General features: G+C 46.1%; 1 protein-coding gene across 2 annotated transcripts in view; it reads left to right on the top strand.

Annotated features, from left to right (window-relative positions):
* The first annotated feature begins 1,102 nt into the window (after positions 1–1,102).
* The window catches only part of slc1a6 (solute carrier family 1 member 6), a 268,210-nt gene continuing 252,141 nt past the window's right edge, over positions 1,103–17,171 (top strand). For both annotated transcript variants that reach the window (XM_072482585.1, XM_072482586.1), the window contains exon 1: positions 1,103–1,469. The gene's annotated coding sequence lies outside the window, so the exon portion shown is untranslated. The remainder of the gene's footprint in view (positions 1,470–17,171) is intronic.

Here is a 17,171-nt window from a genome sequence, read left to right as displayed (position 1 = left end):
TTCCCTGTGCAATATGCGTCATTTGGTAGAAGCTGCCCTTTGACCTGTTGATCATCAAGGACTCGAGGACTAGCGATCAGCAAGCTGAATGAAGTTTCTGAGGCACAGGTTGCAAAATCTACCAGAGACTGTGGGACACAGCTCACAACTCGGAGAGAAAACCCCGAGACACGGGTTTAGATCTTCCCGGAAATAAAAAACTGAAAATGCTGGAGATAGTTAGCAGATCTGGCAGAATCTGTGGAAAAAGAGACATAACTGACATTTCAAGTTGATTCCTTTTCATGAGAACAATTCTGTCGGAAGGTTACATACCCAAAACGCTAGTTCTGTTTCTCTCTCCCCAGATGCTGCCACAGCTGCTGATTATTCCGAGCATTTTCTGTTTTGATTTCCAATTTCCAGCATCCGTAGGATTTTGCTTTCGTTTTAGTTTTCCCCTCGCCTGGCTTTACCGCCTGCTAGCATTGCTCTCCCTAACCCCACCCAAACTCTTACCTAAGTGTCAAAGACAGTTCCTTCAGTCCCTGGCAGTGGCTTCCTGCCACCCAACATTCCAATCCCTCCCGCCCGCCATCCTGATGCCATTCCCTCCGTTTACATATGCAAATAAATCCTGGGAGTTTACATTTCATGAGCCTCGCGCTGCTGGAGTCAGGATAATTTGTCGCCCGCTTTGACCAACAACACCAAACCCCTCAAAGAATAGCCAGCCCGAGTTAAAATCAGGGCTTATATGTCCTGTTATAAATAGCGATACAGCACAAATATATATTTTGTGTTTCGGTCTTGAATGATATAACGTTCTCATTTCAGTGTTAAAATGTATTTAAACGCAGGCTGAGTGACAAAGCTTTGAATGGAGGGAAATATACACTTGTTTCATAAATAGAAGCTCACAGTAACATTTTGTCTGCTTCACACTGGCATTCTGTCTTCATTATCACCCGCCCTTTGAGGTACCTCCAGCACTGAGAGCGAGAGGGGGATAATGAGCATTGTGGCAGCTGTTAATTCCAGTACTTTCTGATTGGCTGTTGATAAGCATCTACTGCTATTGGCCTTCCCACTTCAATCACAGAAAGGCTTGGCTCTGTTTTCGGATCCTTCCCATGCATATTGACTGTCCTCTGTGGAACCATTCTGGACTGTGTGATAGAGAGAGTGAGAGCAAAAGGAAAAGATAAAGACGCTACATTCCTACACTCTTTGCTGCTGTTGCTTGCTGAGCTGGAAGACTGCAAGGGTGATTCTGTAATGTAATTCTGTGCCAACAGAGGACAAAAGAAGAAAAAAAATTGGAGCCAGTGTGAAGCGATTCCTGAACTTGCTTCATTTCCCTGTAGATCGTTCGCACACATCCTGAAAACTTCAACAGCAAAGATCAACAAGTGAACGCTCAGTTAATGCAACAGTTGTCTCCTGCCCATTAGCACAATAACAGAGCCAACAGCAGTGTGACTGCTCATGTAAGTAAAACTAAAGAATTTGTGAAATTTTCAGACTGCAAACTCTTGTTCTGAATGGTAAAAATTAACTAACTAGATGCTAGAACAAATTCCAAGAGTTTCAAGCCGTTTGTTAATATTTGCTGCAATGTTCAAACAATCATAGGAATATGTTAGGTAGATTGTTTCTGTTACATTATTTACTCAGTCCACAGTTCTCTAGTGCTACCTCTGTGTTCACTGGATGGCTTTCGGTACTGTGCTGACTCTTTGATGATTAGTGTCGAGGTCGCTGTATGGTGTTGACTGAATTATGTATGGATTCAAAATTGTTAGGGAGGTTTAGTTCCAGAAATCTAAGAAATCTGAGGCACAGGTACTCAATCTATGAGAGGAGCCGGTAATCAAATCTAAGGGGCATTGAGATGCGAGACATAAAGTATCAGAGAGACAGAAAAGATGGGTCACCTGTTTAATAAAGGCTAAAAATGTCATGAACTATATCCAATATGGACCGAGAGGCACAACACCAATGCCAAGGGATGTGAAGGTGATGAAATATAGCAGAGAAATTAAATGTTGGAATTATCATTTCTGAGAGAGACTGAGAAATGTAGATCATCCAATCGGCCTGTACTGCGCTGTATTGTTCTATGTTCTATGTTCTATGTTCTAATGCAGATGGCAAGTCATAGATCAATTGTGGAAAAAAACTGTGCAGTGCATCTTCAGAAATAAGAGACTGAGATGCAAGTTGTCAACTCTAACATAGACTGCGGGCACTGTCTAATTGAGACAGAAATGCGCAGGTTAATACATCGAAGATACCCTCTGAGATGCAACTCTGTGAGATGTAACTAAGTCCCAAGCACTGAGATACACAGTTCAACAAACCTAATTGAGGCACAGAAGCAGAGGTCACAAAATCTAACAGAGACTAAGAGGCTCAGTTTGCAAATCCAAGAGAAATTGCAAAATGCAAACTATAAATCCGATAAACTGAGATCCACTTGTCAAATCTAAGAACTTTTATGTGCGGAAGTCATAAAATCTAATGTGGTTTGATCAGTGCAGGTCTCCAAATCAGAAAGAGAGACTTAGAGAGGCATGGCGTTAAATCTGAGAGACTATAAGGTTTAGATACACAAATCTAATGCTTCTGAGGTTCAGGTTATCAAATTCAAGATAGACTGAAGTATGTAAGTCAGCAAATATAACAAAACCTTAAAGACACAGGGGGTTACTAAATCTAAGAGAACTGGAGAGGGTGAGATTGCTAAATCTAGGCAAGACTAAGAGGTAAAGGTCACCAAATCTAAGACAAACTGAAGGGTGCAGGTCAGTAACTATGATACAGACCCTTTATTTGGAGTTTTCTACTGTGAATTAATCAATCCTGCAAAAATTACTAATTGGGCTGCAATTCATATATTGTATACATTTTGGAAACCCTCTTTTAGGAGAACTGTCAAGACCATGGAGAGATTTACTATGATGGTGTAAAGGATACAAGGTTTTACCAGCGAGAAGGAACTAGAGAAATTGGGCCTCTTTACATAAGAATAGAAAGGGTTAAAATATACGGGCAGAGGGGCAGCACGGTGGCGCAGTGGGTTAGCCCTGCTGCCTCACGGTGCTGAGGTCCCAGGTTCGATCCCGGCTCTGGGTCACTGTCCGTGTGGAGTTTGCACATTCTCCCCGTGTTTGCATGGGTTTCACCCCCACAACCCAAAGATGTGCAGGGTAGGTGGACTGGCCATGCTAAATTGTCCCTCAATTGGGAAAAATTAATTAGGTACTCCAAATTGTTTTTAAAAAGAAGAAAAAAATATATGGGCAGGATGCATAAAGTTGGCTCTTATTCCCTTGAATTGGAAGGTTCAGAGGTGATCTAATCAAAGTACTTCACATTATTAAGAGATTCGATTGGGTAAATAAAGTGAAACTATTTCCTCTGTTGGGGGAGCTTAGGGATCCAGAACACGAGCATAATCTTAAAATTAGAGTTGGGTTATTTAGGAGTGAATTCAGAAAGCACTTTTCCACATAAAGTGCAGTGGTAATTTGGAACTAACTCCCAAAAAGGCTTTGTATGCTGGATCAGTTGGAAAATTCATGGCTGGGGTTACTATCAGTGCAATGAGTGCAAGTGGTGGCTGGCATTTGGTGTTTGAGGGGCCAGTAGTCTAGTTCCTCAACAAATAAAACTTAAAAATAGAGAAAGAAACAGGAGCAATGGAGAAAGGGCAGATTAGAGCCAGACTAGTTAAAGAAAGAGAAATAAAGCAAAAGAAAATGTGCATTGTAAACTTGGTGGGGGGAACAAACAGGAAGGAAAAGTAAGAAAAAAATTAAAACATTTGAAGTTTTGTAAACTTCTTACCATCTGATTACATGTTTCACTTCTTTCCTTTTGTGGGCCCTTGAGGTTGAGGGTTGGAACATAAATCTCATTGATAAAAGGGTCCTAAATGTCATTAAATACCAGCCCTAACTTTCTGCGCTGAGTTTAATTTGTTTCAACAGTGCAATCACGGCCGTTTCTTGAAACTAATGGGGAGGTTGTTGGCGAGCACCGATTTCACGAGGCTAATTCAGTGGCACAAATCACTCAGCAATTTGCGCCTCATGACGGACCTCTTGCTTGCCACAAGTACTGAGTTTTTGCGCACTTTACACATCTAACCTGCTGTTATTTCCTCAACAAATTCAGGGCCATTTTTTAGATTTTCGGTGGTAATTCCTGCATATGTTACATTTTATTTGTCACATTTTAAGATTATTTTAAGATTCTATCTAGATTAAGGCATTAACTTCCTCCCAGATGACCGAGGGAAACAAAGGTAATATAATTTGTTACAGATATTAAAGAAAATAAAGCAATTATTATGTTTGCTAGAGGCATCAGATAATTTGAAAGTCCAGGATTTAAATTCTTACGAGTCTCAAATCACACAGGCATTAACTAAAAATACAACAGGGGAAACCCAAGAATAAGTTCTTCTTTGCAGAGTTGGTGTACGATTGCGACTTAGCATGTTGAACAGCTCAGACAGTTTTAGGATGTTCAGGATCCAATCTTCAATAGTATCTCTGATCCGATGCCAAATGTAAAAGTAAAAAAGCATTCAAGATCTGGCAATTAGGCGACTATTTGAATTCCTGAGGATGTGCAAAAATATTCAATGACGCAAAAATTATGGAATCATAGCAAATTAGAACAGAAGAGGGACATTTGGCCCATTTACTAGCCCTTTGAACGGGGAGTCGTATTTAGCCTCAGATGCCCAACTTTAAAATTCATTTTTAAAAGAAATATCAAATGAGTTCAAAAGGTTCAGACACAATAATGATAAATCTGCCATAGTAAAATGGGAAATATTTAAGGTGGCATTGTGGCACTGCTGCCTAACAGTGCCAGGGACCTGGGTTCAATTCCAACCTTGGTGACTGTGTGGAGTTTGCTTCGGCTGCAATGTCTGCGTGGGTTTCCTTCGGTTGCTCCGGTTTCTTCCCACAGTCCAAAGATGTGTGGGTTAGGTGGACTGGCCATGCTAAAAATTGCACCTCAGTGTCCAAAGGTTAGGTGGGGATAAGGTGGGATCAGTGCAGACTCGATGGGCTGAATGGCCTCCTTCTGCACTGTAGGTATTCTACGATTCTACCTGTGCATGACGTACAATAGATATTCTGTATGGAAAAATAAAATCAGATCAAAGAACAATGTGGTTAATTTTGGACGGGAAGAATAAAGAGTATGTTTTCCACTCAGGCCAATGGCAGATAAGTGGAATAGGCACTGGGCAAATCAAAAATGTGTCCGTTTTTTTGTTTTTTTCAAAAATACATTTACTTTCTAAATAATCTAAAAGACCATTACTTAACATTTCAAAATGGCCATTACAGAAAGTGCAATAAGATTCAAATTTTCTACATACATCACGTTGCACTCTAAGGTTGTTCAATACAATGGTGATACATGTAAAATTTACTTTGTACATTCAATGTGATTCATACAGCCCGAAAGGTTCTACACAATGCTAGCCCCTCGGTGCACTCGCAAAAAGGCTTCAGACAACAACCTTTCCCCATTCTACCACTACATTGGCTGCCCTGCTCCATACTGTCCAATCTGTACCACCATAGAGCCAAGTGCAGTTTTCCAGCAGATTTTGTTTCCAGGTCAGTTCAAAGTGGTCTGACTGGAAAGTAACCAGAGCTTAACCTTAAAAATTATTGTTAAAGTATTTAAACAAAACCCAATTTGATTTTCCATCTGATTAGGACAGGATTATCCTGCACATTCTCCACACTCACCTCGATCAAATAATTCAGATTCATTGAGGGACTGGACCCATACATGTTATATAACTTTCAATGTGGATAGATGCAACCTGATGCATTTGGACTTGGGTAATTTCAGGCATGGATACACCATGCAAGATTATCTTCTAAAGACAGGAGAATGGCTTCGGGGTTATTGCAGATGCAACATTGAAGGTCCAACTTGCAGTCTACTGAGGCCACATCGAAAACAGATAGAAATGATGCATTGACTGATACGATAATAAGGGTGAAACTAGGAATACAGTAATGGTTTGTAATGTCCAAAATCAGGTTCCGAATTCTTTTTGATGACCATCTTGTTGGCATATTGCGGGAATAATTTCTTACTGTTGAATTTGGCTTCAAGAACTCATTGCTAGTTCTGTCTTTATCCCACAGACTGCCTTTCTTACATTTGTTTTAAGGTGCCTGTCTTGCTTCTAATGATTTTTGTCACCTTTCTCCCTACAGGCTATGTAGAGCTCACTTTTTCAATGGTCTTATTAATCCATTTCAAGCCATGTAGCTTTTATCAGCACTCACTAGCTGTTACTGCGTACATATCGTACATGCCCAGTCAAAAGTTCTTAAAGGTATTCTATTTCTCGAAAACCGCGGGTTGCTTGAATATGACCACCCTGCTTTTAAGTTTTATTTTTGTGTTGCAAGGGCAATTAGAGATGGGCACAATTGCTGGCTTTGCCAGTGACACTATCATCTTATTAAAGAATAAAGACTATAGATTGTATATCTGGGTATTAGTTTGTAAACAAAGTGGAAAGCGTAACATTCCACTTAAAATTGATCATGCGAGCTATAATTCAGAGAAAAAAATAAATTACAATGATTTTGATAACTCTCCTCAATGGCCAGTTCCATGCTTTATTTTGCATATGCATATTTGTCCAACTGAGCAAGCTCTCGTCATTAATCAGCTGCCAAAGGGACCACTTGCACAAATAGCAGAAATTTGAATGATTAATGTCTGAACTCATCTTACAACTAAATTATGAAATGATGGGATTCTGCACGTTCAGATTTTATGTTTGAAATTTACTGGATAAAGTGAGGAAAGAAGGCCCCCGGGCAGCACGGTGGCACAGTGGGTTAGCCCCGATGCCTCACGGCGCCAAGGTCCCCGGTTCGATCCCGGCTCTGGGTCACTGTCCGTGTGGAGTTTGCACATTCTCCGTGGTTGCGTGGGTTTCGCCCCCACAACCCAAAAAGATGTGCAGGGTAGGTGGATTGGCCACGCTAAATTGCCCCTTAATTGGAAAAAATGAATTGGGTACTCTAAATTTATTTTAAACAATTTTTTAAAAAGGAAAGAAGGCCCCCCATGTAAAAGAGTTGTGCAAAACCCAAGCTTGGGGGCACAGTGGTTAGTACTGGTGTCTCACAGCGCCAGGGACCCGGGTTCAATTCTGAACTGTCGGTGACTGTGTGGGTTTCCTCCGGGTGCTCCGGTTTCCTCCCACAGTCTAAAGGTGTGCAGGTTAGGTGGATTAGCCACTCTAAATTGCCCCTTAGTGTCCAGAGGTTGGCTGGGGTTACGGGGACAGGGCAGGAGTGTGGGCCTGGGTGTCGGAGGGTCGGTTCAGACTCGTTGGCCCAAATGGCCTCCTTCTGCACTGTAGGGATTCTATCGATAGTTTACTATAACAATTAGCTACTGCAATTATGCATGGAACAAATTAATTCTTTCTAACCAGCTATTTTTTCACTGCTGCCAAATCCAAAACATTTCAGGTAAATTTGCAGCTCTTAAATGCTTGCCAGGCATGTCAACACTGCAGAGGACAGAAGTTCATAAGTTCAATCTGCACATTACAACTGGAACTACTGTCACAATGAAACCTTTAAGGGGATTCTCACAACAAATCCCTTTACCACAACTGAACTGCGAGATCCACGTTCCCTATTCACATGCCAATAGCCTGCAGAATTAGCAGATATAAATTCATTTATGTGCTCTTTAAACTTGCACTCTCCGAAGTCAACCTTCTCTGCTTCCAGAATAAGATACTGATAACAGAAAGGAGCAGGCTTAAACTAGAGGACGCCACCAAAATGTCAACCTCCATGATTCCATTTCAAGAGGTCACACTGGATACTGTGATGGAGCAAAGAGTGAAACTGGTGGTCAATGCCAAGCCAAATATTTGTGTCCCTGCCTACTCATGCACAATTATACAAGGCAGTGCAACACTGTCACACAGTGTATATTGAAACATAAGCACTGTTTATGCGGTCTTTTTCAGTCAATATTGTTGTGTTATGTAATTTGGAATAACACAGGCTGCCACTTGATGCAGTTTTGAGTAAAAGATGCTCCAGACTTTGAAGTGAGTTCAATATGTTTTATTGAACTATTAGCACAGTTCTCAATGAGTTCGACTCTCTGCTAATCTAAATGTAGTAACTCAGTCTAACTGAACCAGCCTTGCTCTAAGCCACGTGCTGGGGTGTGATGCTGAGGATACACCCTATCTCACTCTGTAGATGTTGGTCTGTGGAAAGAGGCGGGGTGTGAGTGCCTCATCCCTTTTATAGTGAGATACCAACCCTGAGTGTCCTGACTGCTCATTGGTCATGTCCTATTCTATGTGTTCATTAGCTGCATGTTTGCATATCATGACATCTCCCCTTTTTAAAAATGTTTTGTTGGCGTATGTGAATGTATTTACATGTGAATGAGTCTGCCTAATGTGACTAACGGAGGACAACAGAACAGAGCAAACAAAACAAACATTCACAAGTCCAGTCTCTGAGAATTGCATCAGATCCTGGTCGACCGCCGGAGAGGTGGCAGAGGGGATGACGGCGCCTTGACAGGCAGGATGGAAGCCTGACTGGTGGCCTCGTGGTGCGAGGTATCAGCAGGTGGCAATTCAACATATGGAAATGGAGGAGAAAGTGGTTGCGGGCAGGCAACTTTGCGCAGTGCCCGTCGATTCCTTCGCACAATGGAGCCATCAGCCATACGTACAACATAAGAGTGGGGCGCGGCCTGTCAAACAACGACAGCCGGGGTAGACCACCCTGATGCACGATCAATTACACTCAAGACGAAGTGATTTCATAACTGAAGGCTTTAATCTACTAGAACTTGTTCCCCAGCAGCTTTGGTACAGAAAGTGAAAGCTGCTGGGATGGCACTGGTTCTTATACTCCGCCTGTCAGGGCGGAGCAACGTATCAACAGCCAATGGTAAACTCCTGGGTTTAACCAATGTCATCAGCCTCTTAGGTACCGCAATACCTGGTACTACCACACACCCACCATCCGGTATCTGGATCCTGACAGTGTCTGCCGGAGATAGCACGGCCAGATCGGTGGCATGGGCATCATAGCCCTGCTTTTGACAGTCTCTGAGCTGCTGCATCTTCTGCAGCGCTGAGAGGCGATCCAGGTTCGGCAGGTGTATGGCTGGAAGCGTTGTCCACAGGTCCCTGTTCACCAGGAGTTGAGCCGGCGACATGCCAGTGGACAATGGAGTCGCCCTGTACGCGAGCAGTGCATGGTGTATGTTGGAAACAGAGTCCGTGGCCTTGCAGATGGGCTGTTTCACAATGTGCACCCCTTTCTCGACTTTTCCATTGGAATGCGGATAGTGTGGACTGGAGGTGACATGCTGGAAATTGTATGATCTGGCAAACGTGGACCATTCTCGACTGTTAAAGCATGGGCCATTGTCGCTCATGACGGTGATTGGGATGCCATGCCTTGAGAACGTCTACTTACAGTCGTTGATGACAGTCCGAGAGGTGAGGTCCGGGAGCTTCAGCACCATTCGCATGAAAGAGGTCGATGCCAACCTTGGACCATGGAGAGATCACTATGTCATGCTGTTGGAGCATCTCCTTGCTCTGCGCTGGCTGTAACTGCTGACAGGTAGCACAGTTCAGGACCATGTTCGTGATGTCCTGGCTGATGCCGGGCCAGTAGACAGCTTGCCGGGCTCTGCGTCTGCACTTCTGATGCCCAGGTGTCCGTCATGAATCTGGCGCAGCACCAAGCTCTGGAGACTGAGCGGAATGACAATCCTGTCCAGCTTGAGGAGGATACCATCAATCACCGTCAGGTCATCCTTCACATTGTAAAATTGTGGGCACTGCCCTTTCTGCCAGCCATTGGTGAGGTTGTGGATGACGCGCTGCAAGAGGGGGTCTTTGGCTGTCTCATCACGGATGAGAACTACCTTCTCATCTGTCGCCAGGAGAGTGCTAGCACACAGCTGCACCTGTGATTCGATGTGCTGGATGATCTCCAGCGGCTCACTGAGCGAGGTGACGGAGCGGGACGATGCACCAGCGATGATGAGCTCCTTGCCAAGTGTGTACACCAAGTTGAAGTCATACCTCCTAAGTTTAAGCAGGATTCTCTGCAACCGAGGCGTCATGTTGTTCAGGTCCTTGTGGATGATGTGGACCAGAGGCCTATGATCCGTCTCGACAGTGAATGTCGGCAGGCTGTAGACATAATCATGAAATTTGAGGATGTCGGTGATTAAACCCAAGCACTCCTTCTCAATCTGAGCATATCTGGTTTCAGTGGGCGTCATCGCCCTTGATGCGTAGGCTACTGGTGCCCAGGATGATGCGTCATCTCGTTGAAGCAACACCGCACCGATGCCATCCTGACTCGCATCTGTGGATATCTTTGTCTCCCGGTCCGGGTCGAAGAATGCCAGGACTGGTGCAGTGGCGAGCTTGGCTTTCAGCTCCAGCCACTCTGTCTGGTGTGCCGCCTTCCACTCAAAGGCAGTTGACTTTTTCACCAGGTTGCGTAGGGCCGTGGTGTGTGTGGCCATGTTTGGAATGAACTTGCCCAGAAAATTGACCATATCCAAGAAGCGCAGCACCACCTTTTTGTCCTCGGGGACCTTCATCGCCTCGATGGCCTCGATTTTGTCTGTGTCCGGGCGCACACCATGCTGTGAGATCTGGTCGCCTAGGAACTTGAGCGTCGATGTGCCAAAACAACATATGGACCTGTTTAACTTTAGGCCGTTGGCATGTACACAGCGGAATACCTTCTGGAGACGGGACACATGGGGCGGATTTCTCCCCCCCACGCCGGGTGGAAGAATCGCCGGGGCACCGCGCGAGTCCCGCCACGCCGCCCCGACACCCGCACGCGATTCTCCCACCCCCCCAAACCAGCGACGCGAGAATCACGCCTGGCCGCTCGGAGAATCGCCACTCGCTGTTTGCACGGATGGGCCGAGCGGTCGCCCCAACACGACAGGTTCCCGCCGGTGCCGTCCACACCTGGTCGTTGCCGGCGTGAACTGCGCGGGTACGCTGGGGGGGCGGCCTGTGGGGGTGGGAAAGGGGGTTCCTTCACCGGGGGGGCCCCCGATGGGGTCTGGCCCGCGATCGGTGTACACCAATCAGCGGGCCAGCCTCTCTAAAGGAGGACCTCCTTTCCTCCGCCGCCCTGCAAGATCCATCCACCATCTTCTTGCGGGGCGGCCTCAGGGAGGACAGCAACCGCGCATGCGCGGGTGACATCATTTACGCGACGCTGGCCGCGGTGCTGCTTTTTAAAATATGCAACACCGCTCCTAGCCCCCCCGGGGGCGGGAGAATAGGGGGCTGGGAGTGGGCTCCGACGCCGGAGTGAAACACTCCGGTTTTTACTCCGGCATTGGGACTTTGTCTCCATTTCGGAGAATCGCGCCCATGTTCTTCAGGAGTCGTGGACCATATGATGATGTCGTCCACGTACACACAAACCCCTTCAATGCCTTCAAACATCTGCTCCATGATGCGATGGAATATCTCCGATGCCGAGATGATGCCAAATGGCATGCGATTGTAGCAGTATCTGCCAAAAGGCGTGTTGAAGGTGCCGAGCCTTCTGCTGGACTCTTCCAGCTGGATTTGCCAAAATCCTTGTGATGCATCCAATTTGGTGAAGAAGCGTGTGTGTGACATCTCACTCATGCGCTCCTCCCGCTTCAGGATGGGGTAATGTTCCCACATGATATTCTTATTGAGATCCTTGGGATCAATGCAGATGCGCAGGTCCCCCGAAGGCTTCTTTTCACACACCATCGAGCTGACCCAGTCAGTCGGTTCGGTGACCTTGGATATGATGCCTTTTTGCTGAAGATCCTTGATCTGTGCCTTCAGGCGCTCTCTCAATGGAGCAGGGACTCGTCGTGGTGCGTGGACCACTGGCTTGACATCCGGTCGTAGCAGAATCTTGTATCGATACGGCAGCGTGCCCACCCCGCCGAACACATCTGGATACTGGGCGAGGATGTCGTCGATGGCGGCCTGCAGATCCACATGGGAGGATGTTGTGGTGTAAACCCTTTGAATGAGGTTCAGCTGCTTGCAGGTGTGCGCACCGAGTAGGGATGCCCTGTCCGGCATAACAATTTCAAAGCGTAACCGTGCTTGTGTGTGTCGGTTGGATACGTGCAGATGGCAGGATCCCAGTGCCGTGATGGCATTCCCGTTGTAATCCAGGAGCTTGCAGGCAGATGGAAGGACCGTGGGGGGCTTCTTAATGCATCTGAAGTCTGCCTGTGAGAGGAGGTTGGCAGAGGCACTTGTGTCCAGCTTGAACTGGATGGGGCAGTGGTTGACCTAGATCACTGCTCGCCATTCGTCCTCGGAATCCACAGTTAGGATTGACTGGACTTGCGATGTGTCTGGTGTGGCATATTCACATGTTGTAATAATGCCCACATGGTAGGCGGTGTCCAGGCATTCATCATCTGGGTCCGTTGCACTGCCGGGATCAGAATCCTATAAGCGTTGTTGCACACTCCGGATGCGCCGTCGTCGGAATTGGGAGCGCTGGCTCCCGACTGGTGGTGCAGATCTGCACAGGGCTGCATAGTGGCCTGGCTTCCCGCAGTGTAAACAGCGTCTGCCTCTTGCAGGGCAGTGTTTCTTTAAATGGGCGGTGCCACAGTTCGAACACGTCATGACGTCGGCGTCCTGACGCTCCGTGTGTCGTTGCACATGCGCAGTGCGGTTCTCAGATGTCTGCACCTGCGCAGTGCGGGTTTCGGCCGCTTCGTTATCCCGTTCGCATCGCGCATGCGTCAGGCCCCGGGAAGAGCACGCAAAATGGCCACTTTTGTCAATGTTGAGGTGCTGCATCCGGGAGATGGACTGCACATTCTCCGCCTCGTGGGAGGCTAGTCTTTCACTTTCTGCCGTTTTGTACTGGGAATAGCGATTTTTAGCGTGCTCATGCACTGTGCATGTTTCAATCGCGACTGGCAGGATCATATGCTTGATCTTCAGTAACTGCTCTCTCAGAGGATCAGAGTGAACTCCAAAAACGATTTGGTCTCTGATCGTGGAGTCAGTTATATAACCGAAGCTGCAGGATTGCTCCAGCAGTCTAAGGTTAGTTAAATATGAGGTGAAGGATTTGTCTTTACCTTGCAATCGCTGCTTGAATATGTAGCGCTTGAAGATTTTGTTGGTGTCCACCTCACAGTGGCCGTCAAACTTGTCCAGGATGGTCTGTGTGGTGAACGTATTACGACTGCAATTCACCACTGTATTGTACTGTACTATGTTAATGCCCCTGTGGGCTCCGCCTGTGGCTCCGCCCCCTCGGGGGTGGTATATAAATCTGCAGCCAGTAGGCGGCACTCAGTACAGAGCAGTCGCAGGCGGGCACAGATCTAGCTCATTAAAACCACTGTTCACTTCTACTAATCGTCTCATGTGAATTGATGGTCGCATCAGTCTGAAACTTTGCCCTGTCCTGGTCTTCGGCGAAGTGAAAGGAGTTGAATATTTCCAAGGCATGATCACCCGCTGTGGTGAGGAAAAGAACTATCTTCCGTGTACCAGACGCACCGTTGAGGTCTGATGCTTCGACGTAAAGCTGAAATTTCTGCTTGAATGTCCGCCAGTTGGCACTGAGATTGCCGGAGGTCCTGAGCTGGTGAGGAGCCTGAATCTTTTCCATTGTGCCGGTATACATTCGCTGGTCGTCACGGATCTTGCTGAGTTGAACTAACTAGATTGAACAGACTCCTGGTAGCATGTTGTGTTATATAATTTGGAATAACACAGGCTGCCACTTGATGCAGTATTGAGTTAAAGATGCTCCAGACTTTGAAGTGAGTTCAATGTGTTTTATTGAACTATTAGCACAGTTCTCAATGAGTTTGACTCTCTGCTAATCTAAATGTGGTAACTCAGTCTAACTGAACCGGCCTTGCTCTAAGCCACGTGCTGGGGTGTGATGCTGAGGATACACCCTGTCTCACTCTGTAGATGTTGGTCTGTGGAAAGAGGTGGGGTGTGAGTGCCTCATCCCTTTTACAGTGAGATACCACCCCTGAGTGTCCTGACTGCTCATTGGTCGTGTCCTATTCTATGTGTTCATTAGCTGCATGTTTGCATATCATGACAAATATAGTTTCTGCTTTTGTACTCGGGACGATCAACATTCCAACAATGCTAGGGCAATCCAGCAGTTCACGGAACCTTGTGTCATTCACACCAACTGATGCAAACACGAGCATAGTGACATCTATCCCAGAGGATTCAGTCAGTCAGCATCAGGAGAGTTAGAGAGTGTGCATGAGGACAAACAGGTAGTGCCAAGAATGAAAGAGTAAAAGTAACCAATGATTAAAGGGCCAGCTTGATTCTTTTCCCAGCTGTTGTAACTAGTATTTTGAACACCTCAAACTAGGCTTTATAAAAGGAGGTTGATGCTTCATCAGGAACTTTGTACAGACATGGAAAATTGTCAAGCATGACACAACCAGCTGGTTTATCAGGACTGCTCCACACGCAGCACGGTTGCGCAGTGATTAGCACGGTTGCTTCACCGCACCATGGTCCCAGGTTCGATTCCCGGCTTGGGTCACTGGCTGTGCGGAGTCTGCACTTTCTCCCTGTGCCTGCGTGGGTTCCCTTCGGGTGCTCGGGTTTCCTCCCACAGTCCAAAGGTGTGCAGGTTAGGTGGATTGGCCATGCTAAATTTTTGGACACCTTAGTGTCCAAAAAGGTTAGGTGGGGTTACTGGTTTGCGGGTGGAGGAGGTGTGGGGCTTAAGTGGAGTGCTCTCCAAGGGCCGGTGCAGACTCGATGGGCCGAATAGCTTCCTTCTGCACTGTAAATTCTATGCTCTACGTTAGCTGCAGTATTACAACTAGACATTTTCCACTTCTCAGCCCTGATCCCACCAAAGCAATCTCCCAAGAGAGACAAACGAAAACCCCAGGCCAGTTAGGGAAAAAATACTCTTGAAAAATCCTCTCCAATGGCCTCAAGCCATCCAAACAGGTCACTTGTTTGTCCACAATATGCTGTCGTTTGTGACAAAGCATTTGGAAGACTCAGCTAACTGCTTATTTGCTTGGAGCTTCCATGTGACAGGTGGCAGCTCCAGGGTCATTTGGAGTGGCATTTGTTATAAAGAAAATTAGTTTGCAAAGGGTCCAATCCTTACTCAGTCTGACATTTATTTGTAGAATGAAGCATTGCAAGCATACATCTCCTCACCCAACTACACCCCAGTTTTATGCCTTCCAACTGCAAATAATTAATCCCAATTGATTAATAATTCACAGAATGCACCGTAAATACCGTTGTACTGTCTCACGTGAATGTTCAGGCTTTCACGTTCAGTTTGGTGCTTAGGTTGAAAGAAACCTTAGAAAATGATTCAAACTCTAATTGCTGCTCACACAGATCCATTCCCAACAGCAGATGTGTGGCTAGAGTAGCCACAGTGAAGCTGCTGTGCCTCAAAACACATCATAGACACTCTATCCAGCTTTCACCCCATACAAGTCCCAATAGGCTGGTTTACAGTCACAGCAGATATGGCTGAATCAGTTTCTGATCTATCTCAGGATGCAGCATAGAGAGGTATAGAGCAGTGTTTTTCAAACTTTTTTTCCGGGGACCCATTTTTACCAACCGGCCAACCTTCGGGACCCAACCCGGCCGACCTTTGCAACCCACGCCAGCCGACCTTCGCGACCCACGCCGGCCGACCATCATGGCCCAGGCCGGCTGACCTTTGCGACCCTCCATTTTCTCTTACCTTGTTTGCTGCTGACAAAAGTGGAGGAAATGGTTTTGGGTCCCTCTGGCCCTCGTACAAGCTCCTCCAATGGAACCTGTTGGATGAAGGTGAAGCCTACCAGTGTCGGAAAGTATGGAGTCTCCATCTGTCCAAAGTTCTGCTTTTTCTTCCTGTAAAATTTTATCAAATAAAACCCCCCCGGAATTTGTAAAAAATAATAAAAATAAAATGAATAAAATAAATTTTTAAAAAAATGAATAAAATAAAATAAATAAAACCCCCCAAACTTGTAAAAAAATAGCTGCGACCGTTTAAAACAAAAAAGCGGCTGCACTGTGCATGCGTGCCCGATCACCGGCGGGCATGCGCATAATTTTGCTAATGCGCACCGATGATCTGGCATGCATGCGCAGTGCGGCTGCATTTTTTTTACATGTTCGCGGCCATTTTGAAGGCTGATCGCAGCCGGCGTTATTTGTGCAATTGGGAGCACAGCGACGGACAGCTCCGCGGCCCTCCCGACACCCGCCCGCAACCCACCCACGGGTCGCGCCCCCAAGTTCGACAATGCCTGGTATAGAGTTATCTAAATATAAAGTGACCTCCACTGAAGAATACTTCATGAACATCAGGCACTGGTACAGCTCAACAAAAAAAGATCCATTTTACAATTTGAAGATGAGCAGGAGAGTTCTTCTAGTGTCCCAGACAACCCCTCAACCAACATTGATTAAAGCAGATTATTTGGTAATTGCTACTCTGTGCTAATTGGCTGCTTTTGTTTGTTGACACTACAATAGTGATTGTACTTCCTTGGCTCTCAAGTTCTTTGGGACATTGTTAGGATATGAAAGGTACTATATATATATTCAAAAGCTTCATTATTTGTGTGGACAGCTCACAGAACAGTGAGCGGCAACAATAAGGAAAACTAACTGGAACTTAGGATGCATGGCTAGAGATATGAAGCACGAGGATGTGAATGTATCTGCAAGGCATTGGTATGGCCACCTCTGTAATATCTGGTATATTTCCAACCATTGCTAGGGTATCCAAACATTGCAGGTGAGCAGAAAAGTGGCAATCAAACTGATACTGAGCTGACGGTATCCGACCTATGCAGAGAAGGTGACGTTCTGGGTGTCATGTTAATCACCTGGGGTAACACGGACTGCAACTGGATGCAGTTGTACTTGAAAGTAGACTCCAAACTTTGATGCTAGTTCAATACGCTTTATTGAACTTGTTAAGCAGTGCACACAGTTCGCTGTGGGTTTGACACTCTACTAATCTAAGCGTGCTCACTATAACTAACTAGACCAGACTAGCTCTGAGCCACGTGTAGAAGGTACTAACTGATATATACAC

Source organism: Scyliorhinus torazame, chromosome 18, assembly GCF_047496885.1.
Source record: "Scyliorhinus torazame isolate Kashiwa2021f chromosome 18, sScyTor2.1, whole genome shotgun sequence".
Taxonomy (NCBI): Eukaryota; Metazoa; Chordata; class Chondrichthyes; order Carcharhiniformes; family Scyliorhinidae; genus Scyliorhinus; species Scyliorhinus torazame.
This window is presented reverse-complemented; position numbering and strand designations above follow the sequence as displayed.